Source organism: Pinus tabuliformis, chromosome 3_1 (genome assembly GCF_031772625.1).
Source record: "Pinus tabuliformis cultivar Carrire ecotype Pingquan chromosome 3_1, CPIR1, whole genome shotgun sequence".
NCBI classification, from domain to species: Eukaryota; Viridiplantae; Streptophyta; class Pinopsida; order Pinales; family Pinaceae; genus Pinus; species Pinus tabuliformis.
In genome coordinates this window covers 851,014,393-851,026,621 of record NC_142301.1, presented here as the reverse complement: position 1 = coordinate 851,026,621, position 12,229 = coordinate 851,014,393, and the positions used below count along the sequence as shown (strand labels likewise).

Below are 12,229 nucleotides of genomic sequence, written 5' to 3'. Positions count from 1 at the left end.
AGGGAAATTCATGAGTGGCTAGGGCAACTTAATCACTTCACAAATTGATATATGAAATTGAAAAATTAGTTTCCAACTAAAGGGCAAGGTGTTGCATAAAGTTTGGTGAGTAGTAACCACTAGTAATTATGCACATTTACATTTTTACTCTACTTATTAAAGTGTTAAACAAACATAAATAATGGTGTCAGTAACTCTGATCCTTGGAAAGATCTTTAATTGAAATTGTGATTTTCTTATGTTTCAAAAACAAGTTAATGCATGAATTATTAGAACACCACTTAATCACATAAACTGTGAAGCATGGAGAACTGTTAAGAAATTTTGCATCATATTAGAACAGCAAACCATGAGAAGAAAAGTGACGCAAAAGATTGATAAAATAGTTTGGCTATCTCAAAGCCTACATCTCTGGGCCCAGTCTTCACCGGGGAGGCCTTTATATTAGAAATTCAAAGCCAAAAAAATAAATCAAATCTACATCAACAAGATCATTGGCTTGTCCAGTTGTGTTCTGCTCGACTTCAAAACTCTGACACAACTAACGGCTCAGAAAAATACCTCTTACAACTCCTAGAATAAACCTACAAATTTTTGCCTCTAAATCCCCAAAATTGCACTAAAACTATTCTCTGTTGCACAAAATGTCACCTCCTCCATCTTCATGGCATTACATTACACATATATGTAGTGTTGGTGAATAACCCGCATATAGCAATGTATTAAATTACGTACCGTATTGTTATAACCATATAACAATATGGTTCTATTGTTATAAACCCATTCTATATTCGGCACATTGGAAAGGTTTGTTTATAACCCAAAACCCATATAAAATATTACATATCATTTGTGGTGCAATGAAAACTATACACATATCAACCATATACTATGTTTAATTCCAGCGAGTTTATATGGTTTCCCCAAACTTAGCATATAGTTACAACCATATATCGAATATAGCATGTGAATGGCAGAGTCGGTGGAACTATTGCTGTAAGGCCCTTGGGTCATCATCGCACATTGGCGAGTTGGGCGCGCCGGGCGGGCGCGTTTAACTGATGAGTTGGGCATGAGTCTTCGTGGGCGTGCAGTGAACGAGACAAGTCGGTTGCACAAAACTGACGAGTTGGAGGGCATGCCCAACCGACAAGTTGGGCCAACCCAGCGAACCTAGGGCGCTCCTATGTGTTGAAATGAAAAATCAACTAAGTATGGATGGGAGGCACTGGTGAGTTTATATGGGAAAGCGACCATGTAAGTGGGCGCCCTACACTTGGGCCGACGCATGAAAAAATGGCTAAGTTTCAAATGGAGGGGTCGGCTTGGTTACAAGCAAGCCCCCACCATGGGCAAGCTAGCATATAAAGGCAGGGCGGACATCCCAAGAAAGGTGCAGGGAATGCACCTGTAGGTCGGGCGGAATAGTGTAGTAGCGTGAACGAGTCAGGTAATCGCACCACAGGTTGGCGGGTAGGCAGACGAGCTGCGGGCAGGCGGACGAGCCGCAGGCAGAAGGTAGGCAAGTGGACGAACAGTGGGTAGCTTGGCAGGCAGGCAGATGAGCTAAGTTAGGCAGGCAGATGAGCTAAGTTAGGCAGGCAAGGTGGTCGGGACGACGGAGCTGTGTAGCGAGTGGAACTTTGTAGCAGCGAGCTGGGTAGGGCGGTGTGCCCACGGCAAACATGCACGAGTTGGGTAGGTGACCCGAGTGAGTAGTGCTCCCGCAGCACTATTGAATGGTGTTCAATGAATAGAACGGGAAGCGACAAGTTTTGACATATGGTGGTGTGTGTTGGGTCGGGGAAGCGTGCACAGTGCAATGGTCGAGTCAAGTCGACCGACCGAGCTGCACAATAGCTATCCATTGTAGAAATTCATAAACTCGGTTGAGTGTTGACTCCCAGGAATTTTTATAAAAACAACAAATATAAAGATTTATATGAATACTTGTGTAATCTTGTCTCTTGCATGGTTTAAGTGTATTAATGTTATTCCACACATTAATAAAGTAAAATGGTGAATTATGTGAATGTTAGGCGTAGTCCGAAAAATAAATTAGAAAAGAAAATGTTTAAGTGTTTAGCCAGTGCCACACATAGCTTAATTCGTGAAAAAAGAGTTGGGGGCATGACAGATGGTATCAGAGCAAATTGCAGAGACCAGGTATGTATGCAGTCTAAAGTTTTGGACAGGAAATCTTGGATTCACAATTTGGGGTTCCTGGTCTTGGTGGTTCATGGCAAGACCATCCAAGCGTTGGTGGACACGGGTGCCACACATAACTTCATGACTACACAGTTAGCGAAAGAAGTTGGGTTGGAGATTATCCCATCGAATGTAGAGGTCAAGGAAATGAACTCAAGGGCTAAAGTGGTTGGATTGACACACGAAGTGCTAGTTCGAGTTAAAGACTAGCAGGGTCGGTTGTACTTCACGGTTATGGAGATGAACGACTTTGACATGATATTGGGGCAGGATTTCTTGAAGGGCAATAGGGTGGTTATTTTTCCCTTGCGATGAGATTATGTTGATTGGAGGCTCACGAACTTGGACTTTGCCTACTCATAAGCAAAGGAAGGAAGTCAAGGTGCAGCATGTTTCTGCACTCAGTTTGGAGAAAGCTATGCGGGACTCAGATGTAGAGACATATGTCACAGTCATCAGAGAATTTGATAACAATGATGGAGTGAGGATGCCTGTTCCAGCTGAAATTTCCAAGGTGCTGGCCAAGTATGCAGATTTGATGCCCAATGAGCTACCAAAGAAGCTTCCACCAAGGCGTGCGGTGGACCATAGCATTGAGCTAGAGCCAGGGAAGCAACCTCTGGCAAAATCTCCTTATCAGTTGTCAGGACCGGAGTTAGAGGAATTGAAACGCCAATTGAATGAGTTGACCGATGCAGGGTTCATAAGATCTTCAAGGTCCCCATATGAGCTCTAGTATTGTTCTAGCAGAAGAAAGACACAAACGAGCTACGGATGTGCTGTGACTATCGTGATCTCAACAAGAAAATGGTAAAGAACAGGTATCCTTTACCATTAGCTGCAAATTGCTTCGATAAGCTTGCGAAAGCCTGAGTGTTTTCCAAGCTATATTTGAAGCATGGGTACTATCAAGTGCGGATAACGGAAGGAGATTTGAGGAAGACCGCGATTGTGACAAGGTATGGAAGTTTTGAATTCCTTGTTATGCCATTTGGGTTGTGCAATGCTCCTGCCACTTTTTTTACTTTGATGAATGATTTATTACGTCCATACTTGGATTCGTTCATAGTAGTATACTTGGACGACATTGTGGTGTACAGTGATAACATGGAGGATAATAAGAAACACTTGGCTTTGGTGTTTGAGGCACTGAAGAAGAGTCAGTTGTACTTGAATAAGTCGAAGTGTATGTTTTCCCAAACCCAGATTCCGTTCCTTGGGCACATTGTGGGCCAAGGGCACATAAGGATGGAGTCGAACAGGGTGAAGGCAATAGAGGATTGGGCTAAACCAAAGAATGTCCATGATATGAGGGTGTTTTTGGGAATGACCAACTACCAACAGAAGTTTGTAGAGGCATACTCCAAAGTGACTTCGTCACTGACAGAACTTTTGAAGAAGGATAAGTGATGGAATTGGACAGAGAAATGTCGGATGACATTTGAAGAGTTAAAGAAGAGGATGGTTTCAGCATCGATACTGAAGTTTTTTGACTTCGAGAGACCATTTGAGGTACACATAGATGCTTCAGATTTTGCGATAGGAGGAGTTCTTATGCAGGATGGGCATCCGATGGCGTATGAGAGTCGAAAGTTGCAGGATAGAGAATGAAGGTATCCAGTTCATGAGAAAGAGATGACTGCAATCACCCACTGTTTGCAGGTATGGAGGCATTACTTGATTGGGAAGCCTTTTGTTGTCATTATTGACAACGTTGCAGTGAGTTATTTTTCATCACAACCAAATATGTCAGCGAAGCAAGCTCGTTGGAAAGACTTCTTGGCAGAGTTCGACATGACTATTGTGTACAGACCAGGTAGACTCAATTCAGTTGTAGATGCCCTCAGCCGGAAGGGACAATTAGCAGCATTGGAGGAGGAAGAAGACCGTGCAGCACAAAGTAGGAGTCGAGTACAAATGACCGAGGAGATGCAAAATAAGCTTAAGGAGAGTATTGAGGCCGATACTTAGGCGCAGAGTATTGTGAAGCATATAAACGAGGGGAAGACATGGAAGTTTTTTCTCCGAGATGGACTCTTATTCTTTGGGAACCGACTCTATGTTCCAAAGACATCTGGACTTAGGAGACACCTTTTGAAGGAGTGCCATGATTCTCCATGGGCTGGCCACCCAGGGCAGCGTCATTCTTTGGCATTGTTGGAGAGAGGATTCTTTTGGGAGAAGATGAGGGAGGATGTAGAGGAGTATGTGCATACATGTACTATTTGTCAACAGGACAAATCAAACACCCAAAGGTGGGGAGGATTGTTACAACCTTTACTGATTCCAAAGAGACCTTAGATGAGTGTCTCAATGGACTTCATTACTTAGTTACCGCAGGTGTAGGGGTATACTGAGATTATGGTCATGGTTGATCATTTTTCCAAGTATGTCGTCTTCATTCCAACGAAGATACCTTGTGGAGCTGAGAAGACTACGGAGTTGTTCTTCAAGAACATAGTGAAGTATTGGGGAATGCCATTGAGCATTGTGTCAGACTGAGATCCGTGATTTACAGGAAGATTTTGGACCACATTGTTCAAGCTAGTTGGGACATAATTGTTGATGAGTTTGAGCTACCATCCGCAGACAGATGGGAAAACTAAACAAATCAATGCATTGCTAGAGGACTACATGAGACATTATGTGATGGTTGATCAGAAGAATTGGCCTGAACTCTTGGATGTAGCTCAGTTTAGCCACAACATGCAGAAGAGCTCCATAGTGGGGTATAGTCCATTTGAGCTAGTGAATGGACAGTTTCCAGTTGCTCATACCGTATTGACGAGAGGTTTCATGAGGAGTCCTCATGCGAAGAGATTCATGACAACATGGGAGGAGACTTTGGAGTTGGCACGGTTGCACTTGCACGAAGCTGCAAGGAGGATGAAGAAATGGGCAGATAAGGATAGGCAGGATGCACACTTTAGTGTGGGAGATATGGTTTTTCTAAGGATTACTGGAGATTAGTTTCAGCCACCTAAGGGTATTGTGAGATCTTTGACAAGCAAGTATGAGGGGCCATTTCAAGTAAAGAAGTGAGCGGGAGAAGTTGCATATGAGTTGGAGATTCTGAACCACATGCATTCAAAACATCATGTTTTTCATATCAGTCAGTTGAAGAAGTGTCGACTTGATGCAAACCATCCATACAAGATGGAGCCACCAGGAGGACCGGCCATGATTGTTAACAGATCAAACCTTGTTTTGGAGAAGATCTTGGATCTTCAAATGAGAGGTCTTGGAGTAACATGCAACAGGGATTCCTCATTAGATGGAAGGATGCATCGAAGGAGGATAGCTGGGAGACGGAGGACTCACTGTGGAGGTGGAAGAAGAAGATTGCGAAGTATGACAGGATGTTATGGAGGATAGTCGGATTGTTAAGGATGACAATGACTTTAGGTGGGGAAGGATGTAAGGCCCCCAAGTCATCATTGCACATTGGCGAGTCGGGCACACCGGCGAGTGCGTTTAACCGATGAGTTGGGCACAAGTCGCCATGGGTGCACAGTGAGCAAGATGAGTCCGTCGCACAAAACTGACGAGTTGGAGGGCACGCCCGACCCACGAGCTGGGCTAACCGAGCGAACCAAGGGCGCTCCTACGAGTTGAAATGAAAAATACACTAAGTTTGGATGGGCAGTGTTGGTGAGTTTATATGGGTGGGCAACCATGTAAGTGGGCGCCCTACACTTGGGTCGACGCATGAAAAAATGGCTAAGTGTCAAATGGAGGGGTCGGCTTGGTTACAAGCAAGCCCCCACCCATGGAAGGGCTAGCATATAAAGGAATGGTGGATTGGTGTTGGAAAGCAAGGAAGTCATTTCGATACATCCAAGCGAGGGAGTCCTTAGTCAAGGGGCGAAACAGTGCAGCAGCATGAACGAGTTGGGAAATCGCACCGCAAGTCAGTGGGTAGGCGGACGAGTCGCAGGCAGGCAGGCAAACGAGTCGCAAGCGGAAGGTAGGCGGGTGGAAGAACTGCGGGTAGCTTGGCAGGCGAGCAGACGAGCTAAGGCAGGCAGGTAGGGTGGTCAACATGACAGAGCTGTGTAGCGGGTAGATAGTGCAACAGTGAGCTGGGTAGGGCGGCCCAGGTGGATGGTGCGCCCGCGACAAACGTGCACGAGTCAGATAGGTGACCCAAGTGGGCAGTGCACTCGCGGCACTGCTGAACAATGTTCGGTAAACAGAACAAGCGGCGACAAGTTTTGACATACAGTTGTGTGTGTTGGGTCGGGCACACGTGCACGATGCAACGGCAGAGTCGAGTCAACTCGCTGAGCTACACGGAAACTGTCCATTGTATAAATTCATAAACTCGGTTGAGTGTTGACTCCCAAGAATTTTTATAAAAACATCAAATATAAAGATTTATATGCATACTTATGTAATCTTGTCTCTTGCATGGTTTAGTGTATTAATGTTATTCCGCACATTAATAAAGTAAAATGGTGAATTATGTAAATGTTAAGCATAGTCCGGAAAATAAATTAGAAAAGAAAATGTTTTAAGTGTTTAGCTAGTGCCGCACGTAACTTAACTTGCGAAAAAAAGTTGGGGGCGTGACAGTTGCGGTCACAGTGGATTCGGAGCAGGTCACATTATTTGTTCACATGGTTTGAAGCGGAGATTCCATGGCACATTTTGCAATCACAAATCCGACGGTTTCGGATTATGTTAACCATACACTATTTTTAATACATGTGTTCAACCATATGTATATTCTTGTGCTATAACATTAATCCCCACCATATATGGTATACGTTCAACCACCATGTAACATATGTTTGTAATTAAATTCCTTTTGCCATAGTTTTTAAACTTATCTCCATTTGCCATTCCGCTATATAGTTTTTACATAGGTTTTTGGTTAATAAATCAAATGCGCATATTTTGGATTTTGATTTTAAGGATGACATTTTTAATGTATGGGTTAATATATGGTATGTGGCTTAAACTTTGCACTAGGTATATAATTCCATAACATGTTTAATATACCACATATTATATATGTTTTATAAACCAACATAAGACTTGATACCTTCATCATGTAATGAATATCTGCACCCAAATTGGAGATGGCCTTGACTTATTTATTGTGAATGTCATGTTTCAAATATTAAAAATGCGACATTCATTGATTCGTCACAAATTTCAACAAGCAAATTCTCATTCATCCATGCACCCGTTCAAGTTGCGTTGGAGTCGTTTCTGCGAGCTCTACGCAATGGCATTGCTTCCACTAGAATCCAATAACTTTTACTTTTAGGCTTTTTCTAGATCCTTGATCATCCATTGATCAATTTCGGATCAAATTCTTGGTAAGTATATTTATTTACATTTTGTTCCTATCCATTTTCTATGCAAATACTTGTTTAGATTTTCAAAAACTTTAATTTTGGTTGGTTTTCTTATGATTTTAACAATGAAAAATCATTTCACAAATATATAAAATTTGATGGCATAAATATTGCAACTGCATCTAAAAATTGTGGCAGGAAAATATGAGATGGTTATCCACATGGCGCAAAGGCTACAATAAGACCTTCAAGTTTGTGATCCAATCAAATGTTTGAGAAATAATTTTTGCAATAATATTGAAAAATAAATATTTGGTTTTCAAAGTTAAACATTATAAGTTGTATTGGTCAATGTTAAAATAATAGTGGTCAACTGGAAAATTGATCGCTAGAGTCTTGCCTTGGCAGGGACTAATAAAGTTTCTAAAGTTTCAATTCTCTAAAAAATAAAAATTATGAATGGTCTATATTTAATAATGTGAGAATATTCTTCCTAGTACATGATCCAATGAATGAAATCAAAGGTTTTCAAACTATTTTTCAATTTCTCACCTCCACTTTTATTCTAGTCTTACAAATTCTAAGTGTCATAAATAAAATATAAATATTTTGATAGCTATCAAAATTTATTAGCCATTTAATTTAAATAATTATACTATATACTATATTTCAAATACCAAAACGTTAATTTTTCCATTATTTTAATTTTATTTAATGCATTTTCTTTTAGATTATATGAATTTCTTTTTTGATAAGTAAGAGATGAACCTGGGCCTGGAGTATGCCCTAAAACTGCTTCTGCTTGGCTAAGAGCTCGTCTTCCTCGGACGTAAGGAAACAGGTTAACGGCCCAAGACCCAGAGGCATCTGGCAGGAGTGAAAGCCTGGTCCCTTACGGACCACCAGCGGGTTATTTCAGGTGGCGTGGTTTTCCTTGATAACAGTGATGTGTCAACTGACATTTGCGGATAGCAGCCAGAGATGGTTGTCCTCACTGTTGGTTTGACAAACTGAGTTTGATAGGTTTTTCCACCTTTTGAAAAAAAAAAAGAAAAAAAAAAGTAAGAGATGAACCTTTTATTAATCTAGGCAAATTACATAATTTACAAAGAGCCCCAAACAGCAGGGGTGACAAAACCAAGAACTAAAGCAAACATCGACCTTACTGGTCAAGACAAAAGGTGCATACAGCATTCCACAAACTGACCCGCTTGCAACAATACAAGAGGTCACTTAACAAAACGGGTGCGAAACCCTCAAGTGACTGGCAGGAAGCATACCACGCATATGAGTAAATAGGCCCGACCCATCAGCCAACAAGCAACAAGCCCTGATCCATCCGAGCCATCAAAAACAGAGTACCGATCCAACAGCCAACATGGATATCGCGCAGACAAGAAGCAAGGAGGTTAACCGTACGATGAGAGCGGTTTTCTCTCATCTCTCCATGACACGTGTTACCCCCTAAATGGAATCCCATGCACCTACCCTAAAACCTGATACCACTGATGCCCCGCGCGAATTTTAGACTGTATGAATTTCAAGTGAATTAGAAGATATAATATATTTCAAATACTTTAATTTTTCCAATAAAAATTAATAATCAAAAAGTCTCAATGAAATTGCGTTAATTTTGCAATTTGTTTTTTTTTTTTTTTCGAAGGTGGCAAAACCTATCAAACTCAGGTGTCAAACCAACAGTGAGGACGGCCATCTCTGGCTGCTATCCGCGAATGTCGGTTTGACTCACCACTGTTATCAAGGAAAACCACGCCACCTGTAATAACCCGCTGGTGCTCCGTAAGGGAGCAGGCTTTCACTCCTGCCAGATGCCTCTGGGTCTTGGGCCGTTAACCTGTTTCCTTACGTCCGAGGAAGACGAGCTCTTAGCCAAGCAGAAGCAGTTTTACGGCATACTCCAGGCCGAATTTTACAATTTGGTTATATAACACTAAAGATGATTTATTTTTTCTTTGCCCGCAATAAAAATCACCGTTAACCGATTTTTTCATTATTATATACTTTTTTTAAATCTTACGTTTTAAGCTTCAATATTAGGTTAAATCTCGACGAGAGTTAATAAATGGAACTTTAAATGACTAGTTATTTAATCATTTCAATTTTAAAAAATAAAATTATTATTAAATGAAAACGAAATAATCATTATAGCAAAATTAATATTTATTTTTTATATTATTATTTTATATAAAAAAATAATATAAAAATCTATTATAATTTAATTATCAAAAACAAAAATTAAAAAATTACTAATAATTTTTTTAAATATAAATTTAATTCATCATAATTATTTTAAAAAACCACAAAACCTAGCATATCTCATCTTTTATATATATATATAAACATGGAAAAAAACAATTTAAAATTTAAAATATATCATACCTATTCTTACACACATTCAAAATACACTATGGAGTGGAACCAGCCATTAAAATACTAATTCAAAGATTCTTGAACCGATAATAGAGTTCAGACTTCTTTGATTCATATCAAGTTAAGAAAGATTCATAAGCATGTTACATGGACCCTAGAAGGAGCACGGTACTAAAATAATGATACATTGTTGTGGCGGTAACCCAAAATGGAACCAAACCTCCACCTTTATCCCAAATGTGTCGACATTCTAAGTTTTATTGTCTAACTCATTGGAAAGTATTTATTTTCCAACTCATCTGAAAGTCCTAGTTACTTTTGATATGATCTTAATAATAATTTGTCATTTTTAACATTTTCTTCTAATATGATCTTGATAATGATATACCATTTTCGACGATTCTTAATAATTTATTTATTTTAATATAATTATTATATTGTTTTAGATTCTGGTTAAAAAAATGATCTTTAATTAATTTTGATATCTTTAAATAGATTTCAAAAATTTATTGAAGTTTTGAAAAAAAAATATTAAATCGAATATTTTAAAAATTAACAAATATTTTTTAATTTTTTAAAATGTAAATTATTTCTGTCTAATTGATTGATAATTAATTTTATGTGGTTTTAAATTGAATTGTGATATATAAAAATTATATTAAAAAATAAAAAACTAATATTCAAGTGTTATAATATGATTGTTATTGAAGTCTTTGTACAATACAATGCCATGTAGATAGTTTCCCACCATAATTTAAGCAAGTGGTTGCGCCATATAAATAGTTGTCTATCACAATTTAAGCAAGTAATTACATAGAAAATAGATAAGAACAAGACATAAGCAAGGTAATATGAAATTTATTAAGTTTTTATTATGTTAAATTTTTATATTAGTTTTTAATATTATATTACCTTAAAATTAAATTAAATATAGATATATGTTTTAATTACATATATATAATTTAAAATTATTAATTACTTTTTGAGTAAGATACAGGTATTAAGTAGCAACATTGCATATTATACTTGTTTTGGATGTATATATGTGTGTGTGAGAGATTCGCAGAATTAATGCATTATTTTGAAAATTATGAATTGAGATATTTAAATCATCAAAATTATTTGGGGATTGTACTTGGTCTACACCAACTTTTAATATGGTTGTTTCTTTTTTGTATTCCATAATGATAAGTCTTTAAACCTTTGACCACCTTACAATACAAAACCCTTCAAATTCATACACATATTTTCTTAAGATGTAGTCTAACTATTATTTGTTTTTGTCTTTTTAGTAAAACCTAACTATATAATTCAATACCCTATATACCCCTAAACCTAGATCCTGAGATAGGGGACCCTTATATCAGTAGATATACCCTACCTCTCTCTTATTAGATTAATATAATATTATTAGTATATTCCTATAACTAGAATATTTATCCTATAATTACTATACCTAGTATGGGAACCATATGACTCATTACTCATATACTTATATAGGTGATAATTAATACTAGGGTACCTAATATTATTAGTAGGTTATTAATAATAAGGATACCCTTGAGGAATGACAGGGTTAGTTCTCGGAAGGATTTCCCTTATCCGGCCATAGCAACAAAAGCAGAAAAAATCAGTCATATAGTGCTTGACTTAATTTTATACCTAGAAGAAGACTTGTTGTAAAAGCAAGAAAACAACCTATCAAAATTTTAAGCTCTTCCATATCTTCATTCCCTCCCCAATCAGTTTGATTAAATGCGTTACATGGATTAGTCCATTTATTTCTCTCCAGTATCAAATTTTATTATCTAGATATTGAAGGGTTCTCTATCTATTTTATGTATTATTGTAAAGATATCAGTTGCTCAAGGCCATAGGTTCCTGATCGAAACTACACCAATGGGTAGCAAACAGAGTTATTTATGAAAAAAAAATTGGGTCAAGCATTCGATAACGAATCCTATTCATCCTTTACAATGATCTTATAGATCATTTGATAGGGTTGGTAGCTCAGTGGATCAGAGCTCATGGTTCCGGACCGTGAAGTCAAGGGTTCAAATCCCTTCTAGCCCAAAAGATGTGTAGAAATTTTGAATAATTTAACACATATTCAACAGAGATTATCCTGATCATGTACTATTGCGGAATACATACACAATACATAAGCTCCTCTATGTTGATCATCAATATAGCAGCATCAATAACAATAAAACATCAAGAGCATTCACGCATTAACACAGTATGTAACCCGGGGAAAGCATCTCGCTAAAAACCCCAACTATTTGTATATTAATGATTGAGAACATGTAACATTACAAAGTACA

General features: G+C 38.4%; 1 non-coding gene across 1 annotated transcript; it reads left to right on the top strand.

The window, feature by feature from the left end:
• The first annotated feature begins 11,904 nt into the window (after positions 1-11,904).
• Positions 11,905-11,978, top strand: TRNAR-CCG (transfer RNA arginine (anticodon CCG)). The gene has a single exon. It is a non-coding gene; the product is annotated as a tRNA-Arg (tRNA).
• The last annotated feature ends 251 nt before the right edge of the window (positions 11,979-12,229 follow it).